This window comes from Gallus gallus, chromosome 1 (genome assembly GCF_016699485.2).
Source record: "Gallus gallus isolate bGalGal1 chromosome 1, bGalGal1.mat.broiler.GRCg7b, whole genome shotgun sequence".
Taxonomy (NCBI): domain Eukaryota; kingdom Metazoa; phylum Chordata; class Aves; order Galliformes; family Phasianidae; genus Gallus; species Gallus gallus.
Window position 1 is genome coordinate 83,387,748 of NC_052532.1, and position 19,221 is coordinate 83,406,968.

A 19,221-nucleotide genomic window follows, 5' to 3' on the forward strand; every position below is an offset into this window, starting at 1 on the left:
AGACAGAAACATTGGGCAGAAAATTAGGTGACAGTTCAAAAACAACAACAGAAAGAACGGAAAGAACGGAAAGAACCTCCACAGAGACAGAAACATAGAGCAGAAAATTAGGTGACAGGTCAAGACCAACAACGGAAACAACGGAAAGAACAGAAAGAACCTCCACAGAGACAGAAACATAGGGCAGAAAATTAGGTGACAGTTCAAGAACAACAACAGAAAGAACGGAAAGAACGGAAAGAACGAAAAGAACCTCCACAGAGACAGAAACATAGGGCAGAAAATTAGGTGACAGTTCAAAAACAACAATGGAAAGAACGGAAAGAACGGAAAGAACGGAATGAACGGAATGAACCTCCACAGAGACAGAAACATAGGGCAGAAAATTAGGTGACAGTTCCAAAACAACAACGGAATGAACGGAAAGAACGGAAACAACGGAAAGAACCTCCACAGAGACAGAAACATAGGGCAGAAAATTAGGTGACAGTTCAAAAACAACAAAAAGAACGGAAAGAACGGAAAGAACATCCACAGAGACAGAAACATAGGGCAGAAAAATAGGTGACAGTTCAAAAACAACAACAGAAAGAACGGAAAGAACGGAAAGAACGGAAAGAACGGAAAGAACCTCCACAGAGACAGAAACATAGGGCAGAAAATTAGGTGACAGTTCAAAAACAACAACGGAAAGAACGGAAAGAACGGAAAGAACCTCCAAAGAGACAGAAACATAGGGCAGAAAATTAGGTGACAGTTCAAGAAGAACAAAAAGAACGGAAAGAACAACAGAAAGAACAGAAAGAACGGAAAGAACCTCCACAGAGACAGAAACATAGGGCAGAAAATTAGGTGACAGTTAAAAAACAACAAAGAGAACGGAAAGAACGGAAAGAACCTCCACAGAGACAGAAACATAGGGCAGAAAATTAGGTGACAGTTCAAAAACAACAACAGAAAGAATGGAAAGAACGGGAAGAACGGAAAGAACCTCCACAGAGACAGAAACATACGGCAGAAAATTAGGTGACAGTTCAAAAACAACAACGGAAAGAACGGAAAGAACGGAAAGAACGGATAGAACGGAAAGAACGGTAAGAACGGAAAGAAACTCCAGAGAGACAGAACCATAGAGCAGAAAATTAGGTGACAGTTCAAAAACAACTGCAGAAAGAATGGAAAGAACGGAAAGAACGGAAAGAACGGAAAGAACCTCCACAGAGACAGAAACATAGGGCAGAAAATTAGTTGACACTTCAAAAACAACAACAGAAAGAACGGAAAGAACGGAAAGAACCTCCACAGAGACAGAAACATAGGGCAGAAAATTAGGTGACAGTTCAAAAACAACAACGGAAAAAACGGAAAGAACGGAAAGAACCTCCACAGAGACAGAAGCATAGAGCAGATAATTAGGTGACAGGTCAAGACCAACAACGGAAAGAACGGAAAGAACCTCCACAGAGACAGAAACATAGGGCAGAAAATTAGGTGACAGTTCAAAAACAGCAACGGAAAGAACGGAAAGAACGGAAAGAACCTCCACAGAGACAGAAACATAGGGCAGAAAATTAGGTGACATTTCAAAAACAACAACGGAAACAACGGAAAGAACGGAAAGAACCTCCACAGAGACAGAAACATAGGGCAGAAAATTAGGTGACAGGTCAAAAACAACAACGGAAAGAACGGAAAGAACGGAAAGAACCTCCACAGAGACAGAAACATAGGGCAGAAAATTAGGTGACAGTTCAAAAACAACAACGGAAAGAACGGAAAGAACGGAAAGAACGGAAAGAACGGAAAGAACCTCCACAGAGACAGAAACATAGAGGCAGAAAATTAGGTGACAGTTCAAAAACAACAATGAAAGAACGGAAAGAACGGAAAGAACGGAAAGAACCTCCACAGAGACAGAAACATAGAGGCAGAAAATTAGGTGACAGTTCAAAGACCAACAACGGAAACGAACGGAAAGAACGGAAAGAACCTCCACAGAGGCAGAAACACAGGGCAGAAAATTAGGTGACAGTTCAAAAACAACAAAAAGAACGGAAAGAACGGAAAGAACGGAAAGAACCTCCACAGAGACAGAAACATAGGGCAGAAATTAGGTGACAGTTCAAAACAACAAAAAGAACGGAAAGAACGGAAAGAACGAAAGAACGGAAAGAACCTCCACAGAGACAGAAACATAGGGCAGAAAATTAGGTGACAGTTCAAGACCAACAACAGAAAGAACGGAAAGAACGGAAAGGACCTCCACAGAGACAGAAACATAGGGCAGAAAATTAGGTGACAGTTCAAAAACAACAACAGAAAGAACGGAAAGAACGGACAGAACGGAAAGAACATCCACAGAGACAGAAACATAGGGCAGAAAATTAGGTGATAGTTCAAAAACAACAAAAAGAACGGAAAGAACGGAAAGAACCTCCACTGAGACAGAAACATAGGGCAGAAAATTAGGTGACAGTTCAAAAACAACAACGGAAAGAACGGAAAGAACGGAAAAACCTCCACAGAGACAGAAACATATGGCAGAAAACTAGGTGACAGGTCATGACCAACAACAGAAAGAACGGAAAGAACCTCCACAGAGACAGAAACATAGGGCAGAAAATTAGGTGACAGTTCAAAAACAACAACAGAAAGAACGGAAAGAACGGAAAGAACCTCCACAGAGACAGAAACATAGGGCAGAAAATTAGGTGAAAGGTCATGACCAACAACGGAAACAACGGAAAGAAAGGAAAGAACGGAAAGAACCTCCACAGAGACAGAAACATAGGGCAGAAAATTAGGTGACAGGTCAAGACCAACAACGGAAAGAATGGAAAGAACGGAAAGAACGGAAAGAACGGAAAGTACCTCCACAGAGACAGAAACATAGAGCAGAAAAGTGGGTGACAGTTCAAAAAAAACAAAGGAAAGAACGGAAAGAACGGAAAGAACCTCCACAGAGACAGAAACATAGGGCAGAAAATTAGGTGACAGGTCAAGACCAACAACGGAAACAACGGAAAGAACGGAAAGAACCTCCACAGAGACAGAAACATAGGGCAGAAAATTTGGTGACAGTTCAAAAACAACAACGGAAAGAATGGAAAGAACGGAAAGAACGGAAAGAACCTCCACAGAGACAGAAACATAGAGCAGAAAATTAGGTATCAGGTCAAGACCAACAACGGAAAGACCGGAAAGACCGGAAAGAACGGAAAGAACGGAAAGAACGGAAAGAACCTCCACAGAGACAGAAACATAGGGCAGAAAATTAGGTGACAGTTCAAAAACAACAAAAAGAACTGAAAGAAGGGAAAGAACCTCCACAGAGACAGAAACATAGGGCAGAAAAATAAGGTGACATTTCAAAAACAACAAAAAGAACGGAAAGAACGGAAAGAACGGAAAGAACCTCAAAAGAGACAGAAACATAGGGCAGAAAATTAGGTGACAGTTCAAAAACAACAACAGAAAGAACGGAAAGAACGGAAAGAACGGAAAGATAGGAAAGACAGGAAAGATAGGAAAGATAGGAAAGAACGGAAAGAACGGAAAGAACCTCAAAAGAGACAGAAACATAGGGCAGAAAATTAGGTGACAGTTCAAAAACAACAACAGAAAGAATGGAAAGAACGGAAAGAACGGAAAGATAGGAAAGACAGGAAAGATAGGAAAGATAGGAAAGAACGGAAAGAACGGAAAGAACCTCCACAGAGACAGAAACATAGGGCAGAAAATTAGGTGACAGTTCAAAAACTACAACAGAAAGAACGGAAAGAACGGAAAGAACCTCCACAGAGACAGAAACATAGGGCAGAAAATTAGGTGACAGTTCAAAAACAACAACAGAAAGAACGGAAAGAACGGAAAGAACCTCCACAGAGACAGAAACATAGGGCAGAAAATTAGGTGACAGTTCAAAAACAACAACGGAAAGAACGGACAGAACGGAAAGAACGGTAAGAACCTCCACAGAGACAGAAACATAGGGCAGAAAATTAGGTGACAGTTCAAAAACAACAAAAAGAACGGAAAGAACGGAAAGAACGGAAAGAACCTCCACGCAGACAGAAACATAGGGCAGAAAATTAGGTGACAGTTCAAAAACAACAACAGAAAGAACGGAAAGAATGGAAAGAACAGAAATAACGGAAAGAACCTCCACAGAGACAGAAACATAGGGCAGAAAATTAGGTGACAGTTCAAAAAGAACAACAGAAAGAACGGAAAGAACGGAAAGAACCTCCACAGAGACAGAAACATAGGGCAGAAAATTAGGTGACAGTTCAAAAACAACAACGGAAAGAACGAAAGAACGGAAAGAACGTAAAGAACGGAAAGAACGGAAAGAACGGAAAGAACCTCCACAGAGACAGAAACATAGGGCATAAAATTAGGTGACAGTTCAAAAACAACAACAGAAAGAACGGAAAGAACGGAAAGAACGGAAAGAACCTCCACAGACACAGAAACATAGGGCAGAAAATTAGGTGACAGTTCAAAAACAACAACGGAAAGAACGGAAAGAACGGAAAGAACGGAAAGAACGGAAAGAACAGAAAGAACGGAAAGAACAGAAAGAACCTCCACAGACACAGAAACATAGGGCAGAAAATTAGGTGACAGTTCAAAAACAACAACGGAAAGAACGGAAAGAACCTCCACAGAGACAGAAACATAGGGCAGAAAATTAGGTGACAGTTCAAAAACAACAACAGAAAGAACGGAAAGGACGAAAAGAACGGAAAGAACCTCCACAGAGACACAAACATAGAGCAGAAAATTAGGTGACAGGTCAAAAACAACAACAGAAAGAACAGAAAGAACGGAACGAACGGAACGAACGGAACGAACAAAACAACCTCCACAGAGACAGAAACATAGGGGAGAAAATTAGGTGACAGTTCAAAAACAACAACGTAAAGAACGGAAAGAACCTCCACAGAGACAGAAACATATGGCAGAAAACTAGGGGACAGTTCAAAAACAACAACAGAAAGAACGGAAAGAACCTCCACAGAGACAGAAACATAGGGCAGAAAATTAGGGGACAGGTCAGGAACAACAACGGAAAGAACGGAAAGAACGGAAAGAACGGAAAGAACCTTTACAGAGACAGAAACATAGGGCAAAAAATTAGGTGACAGTTCAAAAACAACTGCAGAAAGAATGGAAAGAACGGAAAGAACGGAAAGAACCTCCACAGAGACAGAAACATAGGGCAGAAAATAAGGTGACAGTTCAAAAACAACAACAGAAAGAACGGAAAGAACGGAAAGAACGGAAAGAACGGAAAGATAGGAAAGACAGGAAAGATAGGAAAGATAGGAAAGAACGGAAAGAACGGAAAGAACCTCCACAGAGACAGAAACATAGGGCAGAAATTAGGTGACAGTTCAAAAACTACAACAGAAAGAACGGAAAGAACGGAAAGAACCTCCACAGAGACAGAAACATAGGGCAGAAAATTAGGTGACAGTTCAAATACAAGAACAGAAAGAAGTGACAGAACGGAAAGAACCTCCACAGAGACAGAAACATAGGGCAGAAAATTAGGTGACAGTTCCAAAACAACAACGGGAAGAACGGAGAGAACGGAAAGAACGGAAAGAACCTCCACAGAGACAGAAACATAGGGCAGAAAATTAGGTGACAGTTCAAAAACAACAAAAAGAACGGAAAGAACGGAAAGAACGGAAAGAACCTCCACGCAGACAGAAACATAGGGCAGAAAATTAGGTGACAGTTCAAAAACAACAACAGAAAGAACGGAAAGAATGGAAAGAACAGAAATAACGGAAAGAACCTCCACAGAGACAGAAACATAGGGCAGAAAATTAGGTGACAGTTCAAAAAGAACAACAGAAAGAACGGAAAGAACGGAAAGAACCTCCACAGAGACAGAAACATAGGGCAGAAAATTAGGTGACAGTTCAAAAACAACAACGGAAAGAACGAAAGAACGGAAAGAACGGAAAGAACGGAAAGAACGGAAAGAACCTCCACAGAGACAGAAACATAGGGCAGAAAATTAGGTGACAGTTCAAAAACAACAACAGAAAGAACGGAAAGAACAGAAAGAACGGAAAGAACCTCCACAGACACAGAAACATAGGGCAGAAAATTAGGTGACAGTTCAAAAACAACAAAGGAAAGAACGGTAAGAACGGAAAGAACTGAAAGAACGGAAAGAACGGAAAGAACGGAAAGAACAGAAAGAACGGAAAGAACGGAAAGAACCTCCACAGACACAGAAACATAGGGCAGAAAATTAGGTGACAGTTCAAAAACAACAACGGAAAGAACGGAAAGAACCTCCACAGAGACAGAAACATAGGGCAGAAAATTAGGTGACATTTCAAAAAAAACTACAGAAAGAACGGAAAGAACGAAAAGAACGGAAAGAACCTCCACAGAGACAGAAACATAGGGCAGAAAATTAGGTGACAGTTCAAAAACAACAAAAAGAACGAAAAGAACGGAAAGAACGGAAAGAACGGAAAGAACCTCCACAGAGACAGAAACATAGGGCAGAAAATTAGGTGACAGTTCAAAAACAACAACAGAAAGAACGGAAAGAACGGAAAGAACGGAAAGAACCTCCACAGAGACAGAAACATAGGGCAGAAAATTAGGTGACAGTTCAAGAACAACAACAGAAAGAACGGAAAGAACGGAAAGAACCTCCACAGAGACAGAAACATAGAACAGAAAATTAGGTGACAGGTCAAGACCAACAACGGAAAGAACAGAAAGAACAGAAAGAACCTCCACAGAGACAGAAACATAGGGCAGAAAATTAGGTGACAGTTCAAAAACAACTACAGAAAGAACGGAAAGAACGGAAAGAACCTCCACAGAGACAGAAACATAGAACAGAAAATTAGGTGACAGTTCAAAAACAACAACAGAAAGCACGGAAAGAACGGAAAGAACGGAAAGAACCTCCACAGAGACAGAAACATGGGGCAGAAAATTAGGTGACAGTTCGGAACGAACGGAAAGAACCTCCACAGAGACAGAAACATAGGGCAGAAAATTGGGTGACAGTTCAAAAACAACAACAGAAAGAACGGAAAGAACCGAAAGAACGGAAAGAACGGAAAGAACCTCCACAGAGACAGAAACATAGGGCAGAAAATTAGGTGACAGTTCAAAAACAACAAAAAGAACGGAAAGAACGGGCAGAACGGAAAGAACGGAAAGAACCTCCACAGAGACAGAAACATAGAGCAGAAAATTTGGTTACAGTTCAAAAACAACAACAGAAAGAACGGAAAGAACGGGCAGAACGGAAAGAACCTCCACAGAGACAGAAACATAGGGCAGAAAATTAGGTGACAGTTCAAAAACAACAACAAGAACGGAAAGAATGGAAAGAATGGAAAGAACCTCCACAGAGACAGAAACATAGGGCAGAAAATTAGGTGACAGGTCAAAAACAAGAAAAAGAACGGAAAGAACGGAAAGAACGGAAAGAACGGAAAGAACCTCCACAGAGACAGAAACATAGGGCATAAAATTAGGTGACAGTTCAAAAACAACAAAAAGAACGGAAAGAACGGGCAGAACGGAATGAACCTCCACAGAGACAGAAACATAGGGCAGAAAATTAGGTGACAGTTCAAAAACAACAAAAAGAACGGAAAGAACGGAAAGAACGGAAAGAACCTCCACAGAGACAGAAACATAGAACAGAAAATTAGGTGACAGTTCAAAAACAACAACAGAAAGAACGGAAAGAACGGAAAGAACCTCCACAGAGACAGAAACATAAGGCAGAAAATTAGGTGACAGTTCAAAAACAACTACAGAAAGAACGGAAAGAACGGAAAGAACCTTCACAGAGACAGAAACATAGGGCAGAAAATTAGGAGGCAGTTCAAAAAGAACGGAAAGAACGGAAAGAACGGAAAGAACGGAAAAACCTCCACAGAGACAGAAACATAGGGCAGAAAATTAGGTGACAGTTCAAAAACAACAACAGAAAGAACGGGAAGAACGGAAAGAACGGAAAGAACGGAAAGAACCTCCACAGAGACAGAAACATAGGGCAGAAACTTAGGTGACAGTTCAAAAACAACAAAAACAACGGAAAGAACGGAAAGAACGGAAAGAACCTCCACAGAGACAGAAACATAGGGCAGAAAATTAGGTGACAGTTCAAAAACAACAAAAAGAACGGAAAGAACGGAAAGAACCTCCACAGAGACAGAAACATAGGGCAGAAAATTAGGTGACAGTTCAAAAACAACAAAAAGTACGGAAAGAACGGAAAGAACGAAATGAACGGAAAGAACCTCCACAGAGACATAAACAAAGGGCAGAACATTAGGTGACAGTTCAAAAACAACAAAAAGAACGGAAAGAACGGAAAGAACGGAAAGAACATCCACAGAGACAGAAACATAGGGCAAAAAATTAGGTGACAGGTCAAAAACAACAAAAAGAACGAAAAGAACGGAAAGAACGGAAAGAACGGAAAGAACCTCCACAGAGACAGAAACATTGGGCAGAAAATTTGGTGACAGTTCAAAAACAACAACAGAAAGAACGGAAAGAACGGAAAGAACGGAAAGAACGGAAAGAACCTCCACAGAGACAGAAACATAGGGCAGAAAATTAGGTGACATGTCAAAAACAACAACGGAAAGAACGGAAAGAACGGAAAGAACGGAAAGAACGGAAAGAACGGAAAGAATAGAAAGAACCTCCACAGACACAGAAACATAGGGCAGAAAATTAGGTGACAGTTCAAAAACAACAACGGAAAGAACGGCAAGAACGGAAAGAACGGGAAGAACGGAAAGAACCTCCACAGAGACAGAAACATAGGGCAGAAAATTACGTGACAGTTCAAAAACAACAACAGAAAGAACGAAAAGAATGGAATGAACGGAAAGAACGGAAAGAACCTCCACAGAGACAGAAACATAGGGGAGAAAATTAGGTGACAGTTGAAAAAGAACAACAGAAAGAACGGAAAGAACGGAAAGAACCTCCACAGACACAGAAACATAGGGCAGAAAATTAGGTGACAGTTCAAAAACAACAACGGAAAGAACGGAAAGAACGGAAAGAACGGAAAGAACGGAAAGAACGGAAAGAACCTCCACAGAGACAGAAACATAGGGCAGAAAATTAGGTGACAGTTCAAAAACAACAAAAAGTACGGAAAGAACGGGCAGAAAGGAAAGAACGGAAAGAACCTCCACAGAGACAGAAACATAGGGCAGAAAATTAGGTTACAGTTGAAAAAGAACAGAAAGAACGGAAAGAACGGAAAACCTCCACAGAGACAGAAACATAGGGCAGAAAATTAGGTGACAGTTGAAAAACAACAACAGAAAGAACGGAAAGAACGGAAAGAACGGAAAGAACGGAAAGAACCTCCACAGAGACAGAAACATAGGGCAGAAAATTAGGTGACAGTTCAAAAACAACAACAGAAAGAACGGAAAGAACGGAAAGAACGGAAAGACCGGAAAGAACGGAAAGAACGGAAAGAACCTCCACAGAGACAGAAACATAGGGCAGAAAATTAGGTGACAGTTCAAAATCAACAAAAAGAATGGAAAGAACGGAAAGAACGGAAAGAACGGAAAGAACCTCCACAGAGACAGAAACATAGGGCAGAAAATTAGGTGACAGTTCAAAAACAACAAAAAGAACGGAAAGAACGGAAAGAACGGAAAGAACCTCCACAGAGACAGAAACATAGGGCAGAAAATTAGGTGACAGTTCAAAAACAACAACAGAAAGAACGGAAAGAACGGAAAGAACCTCCACAGAGACAGAAACATAAGGCAGAAAATTAGGTGACATTTCAAAAACAACTACAGAAAGAAGGGAAAGAACGGGAAGAACCTCCACAGAGACAGAAACTTAAGGCGGAAAATTAGGTGACAGGTCAAAAACAACAAAAAGAACGGAAGGAACGGAAAGAACGGAAACAACCCCCACAGAGACAGAAACATAGGGAAAAAAATAAGGTGACAGTTCAAAAACAACAAAAAGAACGGAAAGAACGGAAAGAACGGAAAGAACCTCCACAGAGACAGAAACATAGGGCAGAAAATTAGGTGACAGTTCAAAAACAACAAAAAGAACGGAAAGAACGGAAACAACGGAAAGAACGGACAGAACGGAAAGAACGGAAAGAACCTCCACAGAGACAGAAACATAGAACAGAAAATTAGGTGACAGTTCAAAAACAACAACAGAAAGAACGGAAAGAACGGAAAGAACGGAAAGAACCTCTACAGAGACAGAAACATAGGGCAGAAAATTAGGTGACAGTTCAAAAACAACAAAAAGAACGGAAAGAACGGAAAGAACGGAAAGAATGGAAAGAACCTCCACAGAGACAGAAACATAGGGCAGAAAATTAGGTGACAGTTCAAAAACAACAAAAAGAACGGAAAGAACGGAAAGAACCTCCACAGAGACAGAAACATAGGGCAGAAAATTAGGTGACAGTTCAAAAACAACAAAAAGTACGGAAAGAACGGAAAGAACGAAATGAACGGAAAGAACCTCCACAGAGACATAAACAAAGGGCAGAACATTAGGTGACAGTTCAAAAACAACAAAAAGAACGGAAAGAACGGAAAGAACGGAAAGAACCTCCACAGAGACAGAAACATAGGGCAAAAAATTAGGTGACAGGTCAAAAACAACAAAAAGAACGAAAAGAACGGAAAGAACGGAAAGAACGGAAAGAACCTCCACAGAGACAGAAACATTGGGCAGAAAATTTGGTGACAGTTCAAAAACAACAACAGAAAGAACGGAAAGAACGGAAAGAACGGAAAGAACCTCCACAGAGACAGAAACATAGGGCAGAAAATTAGGTGACATGTCAAAAACAACAACGGAAAGAACGGAAAGAACGGAAAGAACGGAAAGAACGGAAAGAACGGAAAGAACGGAAAGAACCTCCACAGACACAGAAACATAGGGCAGAAAATTAGGTGACAGTTCAAAAACAACAACGGAAAGAACGGCAAGAACGGAAAGAACGGGAAGAACGGAAAGAACCTCCACAGAGACAGAAACATAGGGCAGAAAATTACGTGACAGTTCAAAAACAACAACAGAAAGAACGAAAAGAATGGAATGAACGGAAAGAACGGAAAGAACCTCCACAGAGACAGAAACATAGGGGAGAAAATTAGGTGACAGTTGAAAAAGAACAACAGAAAGAACGGAAAGAACGGAAAGAACCTCCACAGACACAGAAACATAGGGCAGAAAATTAGGTGACAGTTCAAAAACAACAACGGAAAGAACGGAAAGAACGGAAAGAACGGAAAGAACGGAAAGAACGGAAAGAACCTCCACAGAGACAGAAACATAGGGCAGAAAATTAGGTGACAGTTCAAAAACAACAAAAAGTACGGAAAGAACGGGCAGAAAGGAAAGAACGGAAAGAACCTCCACAGAGACAGAAACATAGGGCAGAAAATTAGGTTACAGTTGAAAAAGAACAGAAAGAACGGAAAGAACGGAAAACCTCCACAGAGACAGAAACATAGGGCAGAAAATTAGGTGACAGTTGAAAAACAACAACAGAAAGGACGGAAAGAACGGAAAGAACGGAAAGAACGGAAAGAACCTCCACAGAGACAGAAACATAGGGCAGAAAATTAGGTGACAGTTCAAAATCAACAAAAAGAATGGAAAGAACGGAAAGAACGGAAAGAACCTCCACAGAGACAGAAACATAGGGCAGAAAATTAGGTGACAGTTCAAAAACAACAAAAAGAACGGAAAGAACGGAAAGAACGGAAAGAACCTCCACAGAGACAGAAACATAGGGCAGAAAATTAGGTGACAGTTCAAAAACAACAACAGAAAGAACGGAAAGAACGGAAAGAACCTCCACAGAGACAGAAACATAAGGCAGAAAATTAGGTGACATTTCAAAAACAACTACAGAAAGAAGGGAAAGAACGGAAGAACCTCCACAGAGACAGAAACTTAAGGCGGAAAATTAGGTGACAGGTCAAAAACAACAAAAAGAACGGAAGGAACGGAAAGAACGGAAACAACCTCCACAGAGACAGAAACATAGGGAAAAAAATAAGGTGACAGTTCAAAAACAACAAAAAGAACGGAAAGAACGGAAAGAACGGAAAGAACCTCCACAGAGACAGAAACATAGGGCAGAAAATTAGGTGACAGTTCAAAAACAACAAAAAGAACGGAAAGAACGGAAACAACGGAAAGAACGGACAGAACGGAAAGAACGGAAAGAACCTCCACAGAGACAGAAACATAGAACAGAAAATTAGGTGACAGTTCAAAAACAACAACAGAAAGAACGGAAAGAACGGAAAGAACGGAAAGAACCTCTACAGAGACAGAAACATAGGGCAGAAAATTAGGTTACAGTTCAAAAAGAACGGAAAGAACGGATAGAACGGAAAGAACGGAAAAACCTCCACAGAGACAGAAACATAGGGCAGAAAATTAGGTGACAGTTCAAAAACAACAACAGAAAGAACGGAAAGAACGGAAAGAACGGAAAGAACGGAAAGAACGGAAAGAACCTCCACAGAGACAGAAACATAGGGCAGAAAATTAGGTGACAGTTCAAAAACAACAACGGAAAGAACGGAAAGAACGGAAAGAACGGAAAGAACGGAAAGAACAGAAAGAATGGAGAGAACCTCGAGAGTGACAGAAACATAGAACAGAAAATTAGTTGACAGTTCAAAAACAACAAAAAGAACGGAAAGAACGGAAAGAACGGAAAGAACCTCCACAGAGACAGAAACATAGGGCAGAAAATTAGGTGACAGGTCAAAAACAACAAAAAGAACGGAAAGAACGGAAAGAACGGAAAAACCTCCACAGAGACAGAAACATAGGGCAGAACACTAGGTGACAGTTCAAAAAAACGGAAAGAACGGAAAGAACGGACAGAACGGAAAGAACGGAAAGAACGGAAAGAACCTCCACAGAGAGAGAAACATAGGGCAGAAAATTAGGTGACATTTCAAAAACAACTACAGAAAGAAAGGAAAGAACGGAAAGAACCTCCACAGAGACAGAAACATAGGGCAGAAAATTAGGTGACAGGTCAAAAACAACAACAGAAAGAACGGAAAGAACGGAAAGAACGGAAAGAACGGAAAGAACCTCCACAGAGACAGAAACATAGGGCAGAAAATTAGGTGACAGTTCAAAAACATCAACAGAAAGAACGGAAAGAACGGAAAGAACCTCCACAGAGACAGAAACATAGGGCAGAAAATTAGGTGACTGTTCAAAAACAACTGCAGAAAGAATGGAAAGAACGGAAAGAACGGAAAGAACCTCCACAGAGACAGAAACATAGTGCAGAAAATTAGGTGACAGTTCAAAAACAACAACGGAAAGAACGGAAAGAACGGAAAGAACCTCCACAGAGACAGAAACATAGGGCAGAAAATAAGGTGACAGTTCAAAAACAACAAAAAGAACGGAAAGAACGGAAACAACGGAAAGAACGGACAGAACGGAAAGAACCTCCACAGAGACAGAAACATAGGGCAGAAAATTAGGTGACAGTTCAAAAACAACAAAAAGAACGGAAAGAACGGAAAGAACGGAAAGAACCTCCAAAGAGACAGAAACAGTAAGGCAAAAAATTAGTTGACAGGTCATAAACAACAAAAAGAACGAAAAGAACGGAAAGAACGGAAAGAACGGAAAGAACCTCCACAGAGACAGAAACATAGGGCAGAAAATTAGGTGACAGTTCAAAAACAACAACAGAAAGAATGGAAAGAACGTAAAGAACAGATAGAACGGAAAGAACGGAAAGAACGGAAAGAACCTCCACAGAGACAGAAACATAGGGCAGAAAATTAGGTGACAGGTCAAAAACAACAACGGAAAGAACGGAAAGAACGGAAAGAACGGAAAGAATAGAAAGAATAGAAAGAACCTCCACAGAGACAGAAACATAGCGCAGAAAATTAGGTGACAGTTCAAAAACAACAACAGAAAGAATGGAAAGAACGTAAAGAACAGATAGAACGGAAAGAACGGAAAGAACGGAAAGAACCTCCACAGAGACAGAAACATAGGGCAGAAAATTAGGTGACAGGTCAAAAACAACAACGGAAAGAACGGAAAGAACGGAAAGAACGGAAAGAATAGAAAGAATAGAAAGAACCTCCACAGAGACAGAAACATAGGGCAGAAAATTAGGTGACAGTTCAAAAACAACAACGGAAAGAACGGAAAGAACGGAATGAACGGAAAGAACGGAAAGAACGGAAAGAACCTCCACAGAGAGAGAAACATAGGGCAGAAAATTAGGTGACAGTTCAAAAACAACTACAGAATAAACGGAAAGAACGGAAAGAACGGAAAGAACCTCCACAGAGACAGAAACATAGGGCAGAAAATTAGGTGACAGTTCAAAAACAACAACGGAAACAACAAAAACAACGGAAAGAACGGAAAGAACGGAAAGAACGGAAAGAACGGAAAGAACCTCCACAGAGACAGAAACATAGGGCAGAAAATTAGGTGACAGTTCAAAAAGAACAACAGAAAGAACGGAAAGAACGGAAAGAACCTCCACAGAGACAGAAACATAAGGCAGAAAATTAGGTGACATTTCAAAAACAACTACAGAAAGAAGGGAAAGAACGGGAAGAACCTCCACAGAGACAGAAACTTAAGGCGGAAAATTAGGTGACAGGTCAAAAACAACAAAAAGAACGGAAGGAACGGAAAGAACGGAAACAACCTCCACAGAGACAGAAACATAGGGCAAAAAATTAGGTGACAGTTCAAAAACAACAAAAAGAACGGAAAGAACGGAAAGAACGGAAAGAACCTCCACAGAGACAGAAACATAGGGCAGAAAATTAGGTGACAGTTCAAAAACAACAAAAAGAACGGAAAGAACGGAAACAACGGAAAGAACGGACAGAACGGAAAGAACGGAAAGAACCTCCACAGAGACAGAAACATAGAACAGAAAATTAGGTGACAGTTCAAAAACAACAACAGAAAGAACGGAAAGAACGGAAAGAACGGAAAGAACCTCTACAGAGACAGAAACATAGGGCAGAAAATTAGGTTACAGTTCAAAAAGAACGGAAAGAACGGATAGAACGGAAAGAACGGAAAAACCTCCACAGAGACAGAAACATAGGGCAGAAAATTAGGTGACAGTTCAAAAACAACAACAGAAAGAACGCAAAGAACGGAAAGAACGGAAAGAACGGAAAGAACGGAAAGAACCTCCACAGAGACAGAAACATAGGGCAGAAAATTAGGTGACAGTTCAAAAACAACAACGGAAAGAACGGAAAGAACGGAAAGAACGGAAAGAACGGAAAGAACAGAAAGAATGGAGAGAACCTCGAGAGTGACAGAAACATAGAACAGAAAATTAGTTGACAGTTCAAAAACAACAAAAAGAACGGAAAGAACGGAAAGAATAGAAAGAACCTCCACAGAGACAGAAACATAGGGCAGAAAATTAGGTGACAGGTCAAAAACAACAAAAAGAACGGAAAGAACGGAAAGAACGGAAAAACCTCCACAGAGACAGAAACATAGGGCAGAACACTAGGTGACAGTTCAAAAAAACGGAAAGAACGGAAAGAACGGACAGAACGGAAAGAACGGAAAGAACGGAAAGAACCTCCACAGAGAGAGAAACATAGGGCAGAAAATTAGGTGACAGTTCAAAAACAACTACAGAAAGAAAGGAAAGAACGGAAAGAACCTCCACAGAGACAGAAACATAGGGCAGAAAATTAGGTGACAGGTCAAAAACAACAACAGAAAGAACGGAAAGAACGGAAAGAACGGAAAGAACGGAAAGAACCTCCACAGAGACAGAAACATAGGGCAGAAAATTAGGTGACAGTTCAAAAACATCAACAGAAAGAACGGAAAGAACGGAAAGAACCTCCAGAGAGACAGAAACATAGGGCAGAAAATTAGGTGACTGTTCAAAAACAACTGCAGAAAGAATGGAAAGAACGGAAAGAACGGAAAGAACGGAAAGAACGGAAAGAACCTCCACAGAGACAGAAACATAGTGCAGAAAATTAGGTGACAGTTCAAAAACAACAACGGAAAGAACGGAAAGAACGGAAAGAACCTCCACAGAGACAGAAACATAGGGCAGAAAATTAGGTGACAGTTCAAAAACAACAAAAAGAACGGAAAGAACGGAAACAACGGAAAGAACGGACAGAACGGAAAGAACCTCCACAGAGACAGAAACATAGGGCAGAAAATTAGGTGACAGTTCAAAAACAACAAAAAGAACGGAAAGAACGGAAAGAACGGAAATGAACCTCCAAAGAGACAGAAACATAAGGCAAAAAATTAGTTGACAGGTCATAAACAACAAAAAGAACGAAAAGAACGGAAAGAACGGAAAGAACGGAAAGAACCTCCACAGAGACAGAAACATAGGGCAGAAAATTAGGTGACAGGTCAAAAACAACAAAAAGAACGGAAAGAACGGAAAGAAGAGATAGAACGGAAAGAACGGAAAGAACGGAAAGAACCTCCACAGAGACAGAAACATAGGGCAGAAAATTAGGTGACAGGTCAAAAACAACAACGGAAAGAACGGAAAGAACGGAAAGAACGGAAAGAACGGAAAGAACGGAAAGAACGGAAAGAACCTCCACAGAGACAGAAACATAGGGCAGAAAATTAGGTGACAGTTCAAAAACAACAACAGAAAGAATGGAAAGAACGTAAAGAACAGATAGAACGGAAAGAACGGAAAGAACGGAAAGAACCTCCACAGAGACAGAAACATAGGGCAGAAAATTAGGTGACAGGTCAAAAACAACAACGGAAAGAACGGAAAGAACGGAAAGAACGGAATGAACGGAAAGAACGGAAAGAATAGAAAGAACCTCCACAGAGACAGAAACATAGGGCAGAAAATTAGGTGACAGTTCAAAAACAACAACGGAAAGAACGGAAAGAACGGAATGAACGGAAAGAACGGAAAGAACGGAAAGAACCTCCACAGAGACAGAAACATAGGGCAGAAAATTAGGTGACAGTTCAAAAACAACTACAGAATAAACGGAAAGAACGGAAAGAACGGAAAGAACCTCCACAGACACAGAAACATAGGGCAGAAAATTAGGTGACAGTTCAAAAACAACAACGGAAACAACGGAAACAACGGAAACAACGGAAAGAACGGAAAGAACGGAAAGAACGGAAAGAACGGAAAGAACCTCCACAGAGACAGAAACATAGGGCAGAAAATTAGGTGACAGTTCAAAAAGAACAACAGAAAGAACGGAAAGAACGGAAAGAACCTCCACAGAGACAGAAACATAAGGCAGAAAATTAGGTGACATTTCAAAAACAACTACAGAAAGAAGGGAAAGAACGGGAAGAACCTCCACAGAGACAGAAACTTAAGGCGGAAAATTAGGTGACAGGTCAAAAACAACAAAAAGAACGGAAGGAACGGAAAGAACGGAAACAACCTCCACAGAGACAGAAACATAGGGCAAAAAATAAGGTGACAGTTCAAAAACAACAAAAAGAACGGAAAGAACGGAAAGAACGGAAAGAACCTCCACAGAGACAGAAACATAGGGCAGAAAATTAGGTGACAGTTCAAAAACAACAAAAAGAACGGAAAGAACGGAAACAACGGAAAGAACGGACAGAACGGAAAGAACGGAAAGAACCTCCACAGAGACAGAAACATAGAACAGAAAATTAGGTGACAGTTCAAAAACAACTACAGAAAGAACGGAAAGAACGGAAAGAACGGAAAGAACCTCTACAGAGACAGAAACATAGGGCAGAAAATTAGGTTACAGTTCAAAAAGAACGGAAAGAACGGATAGAACGGAAAGAACGGAAAAACCTCCACAGAGACAGAAACATAGGGCAGAAAATTAGGTGACAGTTCAAAAACAACAACAGAAAGAACGGAAAGAACGGAAAGAACGGAAAGAACGGAAAGAACGGAAAGAACCTCCACAGAGACAGAAACATAGGGCAGAAAATTAGGTGACAGTTCAAAAGCAACAACGGAAAGAACGGAAAGAACGGAAAGAACGGAAAGAACGGAAAGAACGGAAAGAACCTCCACAGAGACAGAAACATAGGGCAGAAAATTAGGTGACAGTTCAAAAGCAACAACGGAAAGAACGGAAAGAACGGAAAGAACGGAAAGAACGGAAAGAACAGAAAGAATGGAAAGAACCTCCACAGAGACAGAAACATAAGGCAGAAAATTAGGTGACAGTTCAAAAACAACAAAAGAACGGAAAGAACGGAAAGAACGGAAAGAACCTCCACAGAGACAGAAACATAGGGCAGAAAATAGGTGACAGTTCAAAAACAACAAAAAGAACGGAAAAACGAAAGACAGAAAGAACCGGAAAGAACCTCCAAAGAGACAGAAACCTAGGGGACAGAAAATTAGTGACAGTTCAAAAACAACAAAGACGGAAAGAACAGCGAAAGAAATGGAAAGAACCTCCACAGAGACAGAAACATAGGCAGAAAATTAGGTGACAGTTCAAAAACAACACAGAAAGAACGGAAGAACGGAAAGAACCTCCACAGAGACAGAAACATAGGGCAGAAAATTGAGGTATCAGGTCAAAGAACAGAAAAGAACGGAAAGAACGGAAAGAACGGAAAGCAACCTCCACAGAGACAGAAACATAGGGCAGAAAATTAGGTGACAGTTCAAAAACAACAACGGAAAGAACGGAAAGAACGGAATGAACGGAAAGAACGGAAAGAACGGAAAGAATAGAAAGAACCTCCACAGAGACAGAAACATAGGGCAGAAAATTAGGTGACAGTTCAAAAACAACAACGGAAAGAACGGAAAGAACGGAATGAACGGAAAGAACGGAAAGAACGGAAAGAACCTCCACAGAGACAGAAACATAGGGCAGAAAATTAGGTGACAGTTCAAAAACAACTACAGAATAAACGGAAAGAACGGAAAGAACGGAAAGAACCTCCACAGACACAGAAACATAGGGCAGAAAATTAGGTGACAGTTCAAAAACAACAACGGAAACAACGGAAACAACGGAAAGAACGGAAAGAACGGAAAGAACCTCCACAGAGACAGAAACATAGGGCAGAAAATTAGGTGACAGTTCAAAAAGAACAACAGAAAGAACGGAAAGAACGGAAAGAACCTCCACAGAGACAGAAACATAAGGCAGAAAATTAGGTGACATT